At 49.0% G+C, this 12,222-nt stretch overlaps 1 pseudogene; it reads left to right on the forward strand.

Annotated features, from left to right (window-relative positions):
* The first annotated feature begins 9,414 nt into the window (after nt 1-9,414).
* Nucleotides 9,415-11,536, forward strand: LOC105704815 (death effector domain-containing protein-like; annotated as a pseudogene).
* Nucleotides 11,537-12,222: the final 686 nt, after the last annotated feature.

Raw genomic sequence — 12,222 nt, forward strand, 5'->3', positions numbered from 1 at the left:
CTGCTATTGTCAGGTAGGCGGGATTTCTGGTGAGTGGGCCGCCCAGGGGAAGTGGGAACTGGACGGGACAAAATGCTATTGGGCAGGTTCTGGCATGGCTTCTTTTGAATTTTGGCAGGATTCTTCAACAGCTGGCTAGGTGCTGAGTGCAAAGCCTAGTGCCGAGTGCAGAAGTGGGCGCGGGATGATGACGTAGTTTCTAGGCTCAGGGGAGGGGGTCGTGTCCGAGCTCCTGGAGGGGGAGTGGGCGCGTCCGAGCGCCCAGCCTTACAGTTTATTCAGTAGGTCAATTGCATTTTTCAACTCTATAATTTCTGCTTGATTCTTATCAATTTTCATCTTTTTGCTAAATTTATCTAATAGAATTCTGAATTCCTTCTCCGTGTTATCTAGAGTTTCTTTAAGTTCCCTCAGCACAGCTTTTTGAATTCTCTGTTTGAAAGGTCGCATTACCTGTTTCTCTAGGACTGATCCCTAGTGCCTTAGTCCATTGGGTGAGGTCATGTTTTCCTGGCTGGTCTTTTTTTAATATACTTTAAGTTCTGGCATACATGTGCAGAACGTGCAGGTTACATAGGTACACACATGCCATGGTGGTTTACTGCATCCATCACCCCGTCATCTACATAAGGTATTTCTCCTAATGCTATCCTTCTCCCGTCTCCCCACCTCCTACTATCCCTCCCCTAGCCCACACCTCCGACAGGATAAAGAAAATGTGGCACATATACACCATGGAATACTATGCAGCCATAAAAAATGTTGAGTTCATGTCCTTCATAGAGACATGGATGAATCTGGAAACCATCATTCTCAGCAAACTGACCCAAGAACAGAAAATCAAACACTGCATGGTATCACTCATAGGCCGGTGATGAACAGTTGGAACATGTGGACACAGGGAAGGGAGCATCACACACTATGGTCAGTTGCAGGGGACTAGGGGAGGGACAGCAGGGGGTGGGGAGGGTGGGGAGGGTGGGGAGGGATAACATGGGGAGAAATACCAGATATAGGTGATGGGGGGAGGAAGGCAGCAAATCACTTTGCCATGTATGTAGCTATGCAACAATCCTGCATGATCTGCACATGTACCCCAGAACCTAACGTACAATAAAAAAATAAAAATAAAATAAAATAAAATGAAAAAAGTTTTTCCATAAATACTTATGAAAATATGAAAAAAATTACGTAAATGTAAAAAAATTAGCTGGGTGCAGTGGCTCATGCCTGTAGTCCCAGCTATTTGGTGGAGCTGAGGTGGGAGGACTGCTTGAGCCCAGGAGCTCGAGGCTGCAGTTAGCCAAGATCACATCACTGCACACTTAGATAATAATGATATAAAAGAATATTACTGACCTGAGAAATTGACAATTGAATGTTTATTAGTAGGACAACTATTACAGAACAACATATTTTAATGTGTTCCCCACAAAACACACTTAAAACTTTAAAGTTGTATAGGAAAAGCTTGACAATAAATCTTTTTAAAAAGCTGTTTTGATGATTTACAAGTTTCTATATAGATGACGACTCTATCTGAGTTAATTTTAAAGTCATTTAAAATTTTCATTTCATGTCTGATGTCTGGAATTCAGTTGTCCTGAAAGTTTTATCCACTTTGCACAAAACTTTGTTTCCTGGTAAAATGAAAATTTGTTTTATGCTAGTATGTGACACTTGCATCTTCATTTTTGTGGTAACACTGGAAGTGAGTGATCCTTCAAAAGAGTAGAGACAATCTAAGGACTTTGGTAAAGATGCTAAAATAAAATGCTTCTGTAACCAGAAAGAAAATTAAAATATTAAAATTAATGAACACAGAATATAGAAAGTTATTAAATCTACACAACTTAATATTTTTCTACTTATTTCTGTATTACAGAATCAGCATGAAGTTCAAGTTTAGTAAATATTGTGGGATGATTTGGAAAAGAGATGTTTTCTCATTTATATTAACCTTCCATACTAAATGAAGTTTACACAAATAAAGAGGATTATTCATATGCATAAAGTGACTTAAAATACAATATTTTATTATATGCTGCATCAATCTGTCCCTGGAAATGTGTATATATTACCAGTATTTTGAGGCTATGTATTAGGAAGATTTTAATTATAAAAAGAGAAAACCTTGTCTCAAATTCTTTTAAACTGTAAAGAATACAATCATCTCATGTAACTAGGCATCTAAGGAAGAAAGCGTCTCAGCTACCGTAATATCAGGAGCTGAATGCCATGACCAAGGACCCAGGCTATTTCCCTCTCCACTCTGCTGAACTCAGAATCTTTGTCCTAGAACTCTTCCCTCTGAGGTTATTATACAAGATGGTTGCCAGTAGCAACTAGGTCAATTTTCTTAATCACGTCTAGCCAGAATGAGAAAAGGCTTATTTAACTACGAGTTATAAATCTTTCCTTTCCGTATGTTGAAGTCATTTAAGACCTGATCCCACACTTGGATCAAGGACCTGTTGTCAGCAGAATTTCATAAATCAATTGACTTAAATTGAATAATCAGATTTCAACTCTGAAGTGAGGTTTGGAGTGTTTACTGAACAAAAGCATTGTTTGAGGTTCCCCATCCTCAATTAAAATATATATAAACAAAAATTAATAGAATTCAAGTGAGAAGGAAAGTGTAAAATTATGACAAGAAGCCAATATAACATTTTCCAATAACAGGAACAGAGTTTAGGCTTTTAGTCAGTCATCGTGAATATAAAGTTACAACCTTTCAAGTGGTAAATAGCACCATGTCTGAACTTTAAATCATTTTATAAGCTTTACAAGTCATTTTCATAAAGATAATAAGAGCTCTATTTCACAGCAGACTTGGATGCCTTAAAAAGCAGAATACAAAACAGAAACAAAAGAAGAAAACCACCTTGTCTACCACCAGATAATTTGAAAACCAGTCTATCAGCAGAAATACTAGAGACAAAGAATTTCTCTCTCCAAGCATGCCACGTGCTCTGGAAACATCTTCATGATCTTAGTAAATGGGAAATTCATGAGACAATTTTGGTGAGTGGACAGATGGGGCCCATTAATTGAATTGATGGGATTGCAATCAAAATCCTCATTTGCCTATGTCCTCACCAGCTTGGCCATATCCTCAATCTATTTGTTGTGAATACTACTGGGTGGTTTTCAACTTGTATTTCATCCAGATATTCAAGACCCTGATTTAAAAACATATGTGTCCGTGAGGCCCAAGGACTGGGAAAACACATCCAATCAGGGAACAATGAGTGTCTTTGGAACACCCCTGCAACCTGCTCCCATCCCCCATTCTCAAGTGACAGATCCGCACCGGAAGTGCGCCCTTACGGGGATTCCCGGGACAAGGTATGCGCGCCAGGCACCCGCTGGCAATGCGGAGTCGGCGGACACAATATGAGTGCGAGGCACCTGCGGGCAATGGCGGCGGGGGAGGACGCGGGGGTAGAGAGGGCGCCTGATAGGTACTGGAAGGAGAGGCGCGCGCACAAAGGACGCCAGACCTTAACAGTTTGGCCGGCAAGGTTCGCGCGCAAGGCACCTGATGGCAACGGAAGGGGTGGCGCGCGCATGAGGTACTGTAGGGAGAGGCGCGCGCACTAAGGACCTGGGACCTTAACGGATCGGCGCGGCAAGGTACGGGCACAAGGCACCTACTGGCAACTGCGGGATCGGGGGCGGGGTAGGGAGCGGTGCGCGCACTAGGTACTGGAGAGAGAGGCGAGCATAAAGGGCTCGGAATCTTAACGGATTGGCGTGGCAAGACACGCGCACAAGGCACTTGCTGGCAAGGGCAGGAAAATGGGGGTCCGGGCCGGGCGCGCGAAATAGGTACTGGAGAGAGAGGCGAGCACAAAGGACCCGGGACGTTAAGGGATCAGGGAGGCGAGGTATGCGCAAAAGGCACCTGCTGGCAGGAGCGGAAGAGGGGTCGATGTACACGCGCGAGGCACCTGCTGGCAATGGGGGGCGGGGGAGAACCGAGGCGGGCGGAGAGGGGCGCACAGTCGACCAGATAGCTCAGACTACAAGTGTGGGGCACCACACCCGGCCAATGTTTTGTATTTTTTTGTAGAGCCGGGGTTTCACCTTATTGCCGAGGCTGGTCTCGGACTCCTGAACTCGAGCAACCTTTCTGTTTCTGCCTCCAAAAGTGTTGGGATTGCAGGTATGACCCCCACCACGTCCCGCCTAAATATTTTTGAGATTCATCAAACAGGTCTCTAGATGGACCCCAACAGGTCTCTAGATGGACCCCAACCTCTGGAAGGGCTGGGCCAGGGAAAAGAATTCGCCACTTCAGGGTCTCCCACCTTCCTCTCCTCCAGCACATTTCTCTCTCCCTTTGCCTCACCTTCACTTTTTCTGCTTCCTCTCTGCCAGCCTCTCCCCTTCTCTTTCTTTCTTATCGGCTTCTCTTCTCCTACCGGCCCGACCGCACCTTCCCAGTATCGTTGCTTCCTTTTCACTCACTCACTCACTCACTCACTTTTGCGTCTCGCCAGTCAGATTCACCATCCTTCTACAGTTCCCTGCATTTATGCTGCTTCCCTCCCACACCCGAACGTCTTGCTCGCTTTCTCCCTCTTCTCTATACCCGGCGAGTAAGAGCCTCCTCTGAACGCCAAGACAGGAGGGGCTGCCCTGGGTCATGGCACCGCCCCGCGGTGGGTGTGTGAAGGTCAGGGTGGCCGTGACGCGGCGCCAGCGGCGGGAGGGAAGCTAGGTCCGGGGAAGAAGGAAGCTAGCCGAACGCTGGGCTGCCAGGATCCCGCTCCCTCACGCTCCCCGTCACCCGCCCAGGCGCACGCAGGGCACAGGCGGCGGGTGGGCGCCTTGGAGAGGCTGCCGGAGAATCTGGTGCGCCGGGCTCCACCTCAAGGAGCTCAGGGCCATCGTGCAGAACCAGCAGAGCCTCGCCGAGCGCTGTGACTCACGCCTGTAATCCCAACACTTTGGGAGACCTAGGTGGGTGGATCACGAGGTCAAGAGATCGAGACCATCCTGGCCAACACGATGAAACCCCGTCTCTACTAAAAATACGAAAATTACCTGGTAGTGGTGGCACGCGCCTGTAGTCTCAGCTACTCGGGAGGCTGAGTCAGAAGAATCGCTTGAACCTGGGACGCAGAGGTTACAGTGAGCTGAGGTCGTGCCATTGCACTCCAGCCTGGCAACAGAACGAGACTCCGTCAAAATAAAAAAGAAATAGAACCAAAAAGAACCAGCAGAGCCTTGTCCACACCCAGCGCCAGAGCGTCGACGAGCTGGAGCGGCAGCTGGAAGAGCTGAGCGCGGAGAATCGCTGCTTGTGGGAGCATCAGCAGCTGCTGCAAGCGTAGCCTCTGCCAGGATTCCTTCCCTGGTGGTCTTCCGGCTGCCGGCCTCCTAGGCACCGCTGCCGCCACTGCCGGGGCCCAGGCACCTCTTCAGCACGACGGACAGCGCTCATTCGCTCAGTCACAGCCCGCGCCTCAGCCGGCATCGTTTCAGAACCACGGACAGCTCCTGGCGCACCCCCCCCCCCCCCCCCCCCCCCCACCAGCCGGGCCCTGGCGGCAGGGCTCACACACTCCAGGAGCTCCATCAGCACCTGGGGACACTTGGGGCCAAGGCCAACAATGAGAAGAAAGGTCCCCAGGGTTGCCATGCTGCCCCCGGTGCCCCTCCTCAACAAGAATCTCCCGCGCCGTCGCCAAAGGCGTCCCGAGCAGCAGACCTGAGTGAGCGGGGAGGAGCAGATGGGCATTGCTGTGGTGGGAGCAAGGGAAGCAAGCGGGTATGAGGGGACAGAGAAATCGGGTGCATGGGAGTCTAAAGGACCTGGGTGATGTGGTGTGAAGGGGTGAGAAGATGCTTGGGGGCAGAAGCCTGGCAGGGAGATTTGTGGGGAAAGAGGGGAAAATATCAGTGTTTGAGAAGGTCTGGGGGAATGTTGGAGCAAAAAGGAGTAACCAGATCATCGGTAGGGGCAAAGGAGGAAAGAAACTGGACATTTAAGAGATTGGGGATATTGAAACCTGGCAGTACTTAAAGGGGCTAGACTGGGAGGAAGTTGGAGTGAAAATCAAACTGAAGAAAATAGAACCATTGAAATTTTTTTTTAAGTTAGAAAAAATTTGGAAGAGAGTTTGAGTAGCAAAAGTATTTGAATGGAGAGTGGGATATGAAAAAATCAGAAGCTTGGAGGCATGAGAAGAGCTCTAAAAGGACTGCAGCCAAGAAAGGGTACTGGGTAGAGGGGAATTCAGAAAGTGGGGGACAAAGTTAAAAAGCAGGAGTGATATGGGAAGGCAGGGGAGCTGGAGGCAGAAGAAGAGAAAACATGGCTCTGTGCAGTGGTAGTCACACCCAAGAGTGACTCATTTGGGGAAGCTTTCTCTGCTCTGACCCAAGTGAGCACCTTTCTTCTGAGCACCACCCAAAGTGGGGTGCTCACTTCGAAGTGAGCTGAAGGGGTTAAAAAGACTCAATAAGACATAGATTTGACACATTCCCATCATGCACCGACACAACACATGGAATGAAACCTCATGTCCTATACCCACCTTAGGTGCATTTTTTGCACCCTGGTGAGTCCTACTCTACTTTAGTCTGTGTATTTTATTACAAAATCAATTCACAATCCCTACTGGGTCAGCCTGCAGTCCAAGAAGCACTGTTGCATTCCAATCCCATTTTCCAGACAAGACCACAGACTCGTTGGTCCATAGTATCACCCTACATCTCAGAGGTGTGAGGGTGACCTCACATGCTTTTGCCTGCAAGCCTTATTCTCATTCTCAGCCAGGCAACCCTCCCTATCATATTTCTTTCTTTTGCATATCACCCCCACTCTTGCAGCACATTTCTGTTTGTTTGATCTTGTGCGTGGTACCCGTTAAGGTCACCCTGCTCTCAACCTTCTCTGAAGCCTGTACCTCTCAGGGTTGTACCACTCTGGGGTGATTAGTGAGAAACTATCTGTATTATCTTCCTCTTCTGAGACCCTCCTAGTTTCCTAGTTTGTAGAATCTCCTTGAGGATAGAGACCAGGTTCTTCACGACATAGTAGAGTGCCTGAGTGCACCAAGAACTCTAGAAGGACTAAAATATGTTAAAATATAGGCTTTTTTATTTCTAAGGTAGATGATCATGTATTAATTTGTATTCCCTAAAAATCAATTTAGAGAATATCATCTCATAAGGAACATTAAATGTTTCTCTTGGTTTTGTAGTGGCTACAAAGAATGAGGTAAGATTACATCACTGCACTCCAGCCTGGGTGACAGAGCAAGACCCTATCTCTAAAATTAAATTGAATTAAATTAATAAAATAGAATAAAACAAATTCAAAAAATAAAATACATTCATTAAATAAAATGCCAAGTGGCTAGCAGTGGGCCCCCACAGTGCGTGAGGCAGGCGGACACTTCCCCGGGCAGCGGGGAGGGTGGGAACAAAGGGGCTGCTCCTCCTGAGCACATTCTCCAGAAGTGGCTCCTTTTCACCAACTGTGAAGGTCATAGCCGATGTGACAGCTGCTGAGACTATGATGTAAGCCACACAGGAAGCACTGTGCAAGCCAGTGCTGGAGGCCTGCAGGCTCCTGGACACAGGGCTGCCTTCTGTGTGGGCTTGCCCTGGCCAGCCCAGACCTGGCCCTCACCCCCACCACAGGAGCCTCCCCCAGCCCCACGGCCCTTGGCTCACAGCCCGGCCAGATGACAGGCAGCATGAGGTGCGGCAAGACCCACTGGACTGGCAGCTGAGGACAGGTCCAGGTAAAGGGCAAGCCACCAGCAGCTGGGGGACTTCGCAGAGCAGGTCACGACAGCTGCACAAGGGTTCGGGACTCTTCTCCCACAGTCTGTCTTTGGGATTGTATGCACGAGCCCCACTCACTGTGACGAGGCACTAGGAGAGCACAGGGCTCCACACACAAACAGTAAGTCAGCATGTGGTTACAAATCTCAGTGTGCACTAGAGAGTTTAGAATATGTCAACTGAGGGAGGAAATCCAGACCATCTGATTACCTTGGGTCCATTTTGTGCTGTACAAGAATGAAAAGGAACTCAGATTCTGGCTGAAGATTCCAGCTTTTGCCAGATGCCCCGCCCTCGCAGTGACAGGTGGAGACTTACTACAAACCAGTCTGCCCATGGTGGCCTCACCTACCGACTCCCATTGTGGCTTCTTTCCCTTCCCTCAAGCTGGCCAGCGAGCAGGCCCGGGGCTATCCCTTGTGTGCACTGGCTCCGGGCCTGACAGCCGGATGCCTCTTGACCCACCCGGCCGCTTCCGCAGGCTGCACCCAGGAGCCCATCCAGGCAGGCAGGGCTGCTTCCAAGCACCTGGGGAAATGCTGGGACTCACACAGACTCCCCACACACAACATCTAGAACACATCTAGCTCTAATCCTGTGCCCATCTCTGACTGTGCCTTTATTGGTTTGAGTTGATTGATAAGGCCCCAGATGCATTACCACCAAGAGCTCTTTTTGCAGACTGGCCATGTCACGCCACTCCAGGGGCACCATGCACATTTTGGAACATGGCATACTAGAGGTGGCAGTGCCCTAGCCCAGTGTTTGTTTGTTTATTTGTTCAAACTCCAGATGTTTCCTAGTGGTTTTCAGGAATTCATAAGAGCTTACGTAGCAGAAGAGACCTGTACCCGGATGACGAACCTGGACGGCCACTCTCATCTTCCCCTCCCCACCACAGGTGATGTGCTTCCCATTCACACAGGGATGCATCTGGAATGGGCAGTGAGTGTTCCTAGGATAGCCATGAGGACAGGTTCCAGGTCACCAGGCCCAGCTAGAACTCCAGGCTGACCTCAGAGCAAAGCCCAGCATCTAAATGAGCTCTTGGGCCACAAGACCATGTGAGGCTTGAAACTCCACAGTTGGAGGATGCCAGGCCACCTGGCAGGGCTCTTTTGTTGGGGCAGAGAAGCAGGCCAAGGCCATGCCCAGGCTGCTATCTGAAGCGGGGAGAGGCAGAGTGCAGGCCCGGCTTCAGCACACAGTGTGCAGCAAACTCAGCCACTTACACGCAGTTGAAGTCGGAGCCAAGCATACCTCGATGCCTCTGAGGTATAACCCATCACCAGGGGTTAAACACACCTCATCAACAGAGCCTGGTCAGCCCTGTTTTGAATCGGCTGTGTGACCACGTGCCTGTCGATTGGGCTTTCTGTGCCCGTTCCCATAATATAAAATAGGAAGGTAAAGCCCTAGCCTTGACGTTGGCTATAAAGCCTGGGGGAGAGCGGCTGCCCACAGAAGAGCCGGCCGACATCACCCATGGCTAAGGGGACTCTCTTGGCCTTAAGTGGGAAAAGAGTTCATGCACCCAAATCCAGAGCCTTCTTTCCCAATCTCTCTTGAAGAGAACACTCTTCACATAAAAAGAGGGAGGAAAAAACTCAAGATTTTTTCTTCTTTCCTTCTAGAACCACTTCTAGAAGACCAGTTAGGGTCTCAAACTTAGAAGTAATGTATCCATAATTTGTCTAAACTGATGCTTCTATTAAGGTTGGGTAAAGGGAAGAGAAATTATCCATGGTCTGCATTCCAGCTGGCCACTGCAAAGTGATTCCCTTACACACACTCACACTCACACACATACACACACAGTCACACTCACACATACACAATCACACACACACACTCACACACTCACACATGCACACTTACACCTCTGGTTGAAGGGGAAGGGTAGCATAACTGATAAATCATCATTATGCAACATCTGCTTTTTAATTAAGTGTAATAAGCCAGTTATTAACCTATGCCATAAGCTAAAGGATAAGTGTGGTTGAAAGTATTAAGGCCACAAAAGACCAGGCCATGGACTGACTGGGGGCCTCTTTCAACTTGCAGTTCTCTTACCTCCGTCCTAGGGCAGCTACAAGTCCTAAAAACTGTCAAATCATCATTCACTCATTAACACGGACTCAGCAGCCAGGTACACTGCCATCCTTTGTGAGACTCAAAAAGCCACAAGGGTGTCCTCACCCTCAAGCATGAACATACAAGCGAATTAGAAAGAACACCTTAAAAAGGTAAAAAATTCTGACACCCGCTGCAACGTGGATGGACCTTGAGAACACGATGCTCAGTGAGATAAGCCAGACACAGAAGGACAAACACTGAATTATTCTGCTAACATGAGCTGCCTAGAGTAGTCAAAATCATAGAGACAAAGTAGAATGGTAGCTGCCTAGGGCTGGGAGGAGAAGGGAATGAAGAGTTGGTATTTAATTGATACGAAGTTTCAGTTTTGCAAAAGGTTTTCTGCAGATGAATGGTGGTGATGTTAGCACAAGAATGTGAAAGTAACAGGCCCGGAAGAGCGGCGCGGATGGCTCCAACATGGCGGTACCGAGCCTGAGCCGAGAGAAGAGACCTGGGAAATGAAATTTCTTGCAGAATACGGTGGGGATTGCAGCTGCTGAGCAGGCATTCCGGAAAGCATTGCATACCTGAGCCCCCAGCATGGCGGGCCTAAAGCGGCGGGCAAGCCAGATGTGTCCAGAAGAGCATGGTGAGCAGGAACACGGGCTGTATAGCCGGCACCGCATGTTTGACATCCCGGGCACTCATCTGACGCACAGAGATGTACGCGTGCTTTCCTTCCTCTATGTTGATGTCACTGATGACCGTGAGCGTGGACTCATCCAAAATGGACGTGACTTCTTATTGGCGCTGGAGCGCCAGGGCCGCTGTGATGGAAGTAACTTTCGCCAGGTGCTGCAGCTGCTGCGCATCGTCACTCGCCACGACCTGCTGCCCTACGTCACCCTCAAGAGGAGACGGGCTGTGTGCCCTGATCTTGTAGACAAGTATCTGGAGGAGACATCAATTCGCTATGTGACCCCCAGAGCACTCAGTGATCCAGAACCGAGGTCTCCCCAGCCCCCTAAAACAGTGCCTCCCCACTATCCTGTGGTGTGCTGCCCCACTTCGGGTCCTCAGATGTGTAGCCAGCGGCCAGCCCGAGGGAGAGCCACACTTGGGAGCCAGCGAAAACGCCGGAAGTCAGTGACACCAGATCCCAAGGAAAAACAGACATGTGACATCAGACTGCGGGTTCGGGCTGAATACTGCCAGCATGAGACTGCTCTGCAGGGCAACGTCTTCTCTAACAAGCAGGACCCACTTGAGCGCCACTTTGAGCGCTTTAACAAGGCCAACACCATCCTCAAGTCCCGGACCTGGGCTCCATCATCGGTGACATCAAGTTTTCTGAGCTCACCTACCTCGACGCATTCTGGCGTGGCTACATCAATGGCTCTTTATTAGAGGCACTTAAAGGTGTCTTCATCACACTCACTCAAGCAAGCTGTGGGCCATGAAGCCATCAAGCTGCTGGTAAATGTAGATGAGGACTATGAGCTGGGCCGACGGAAACTCCTGAGGAACTTGATGCTGCAAGCATTGCCCTGACTTTTCCCTCTTCTCACTTCTTTGGGGACTGTTCCCATCACCCACCTCTGGAGCTTACACTGTTCTGGGGTTTGTTCTCTACCCTTCCAACCAATGACACTCCTGCTTTTTTTTTTTTTTTTTTTTTTTTGAGACGGAGTTTCGCTCTTGTTACCCAGGCTGGAGTGCAATGGCACGATCTCGGCTCACCGCAACCTCTGCCTCCTGGGTTCAGGCAATTCTCCTGGCTCAGCCTCCTGAGTAGCTGGGATTACAGGCACGCGCCACCATGCCCAGCTAATTTTTTGTATTTTTAGTAGAGACGGGGTTTCACCATGTTGACCAGGATGCCCTCGATCTCTTGACCTTGTGATCCACCCGCCTCGGCCTCCCAAAGTGCTGGGATTACAGGCACGCGCCACCATGCCCAGCTAATTTTTTTTTTTTTTTTTTTTTTGTATTAGTAGAGACGGGGTTTCACCGTGTTGACCAGGATGGTCTCGATCTCTTGACCTCATGATCCACCCGCCTCGGCCTCCCAAAGTGCTGGGATTACAGGCTTGAGAAACCACGCCTGGCCGCCTTTTTTTTTTTTTTTTTTTAAAGAAAAAGACAAAGGAAAGTGGAAGTGGTGTTCCCCACCCCTCCCTGCACCCATGTTCCTGGGCTTCCCCTTTGTTTCCCTTTTCCATTTACTCCTCAACGTGTGTCTCTACAGCTACCTTACCACTGAGCCGTAAGACAAATGTACAGGGAGAAACAAAGTCTACAGAACACAATCTTTGTAAGGGATTGATGTGAACA

Source organism: Aotus nancymaae, unplaced genomic scaffold (genome assembly GCF_030222135.1).
Source record: "Aotus nancymaae isolate 86718 unplaced genomic scaffold, 86718_ANA_hifiasm-v0.15.2.pri h1tg000016l, whole genome shotgun sequence".
NCBI classification, from domain to species: Eukaryota; Metazoa; Chordata; class Mammalia; order Primates; family Aotidae; genus Aotus; species Aotus nancymaae.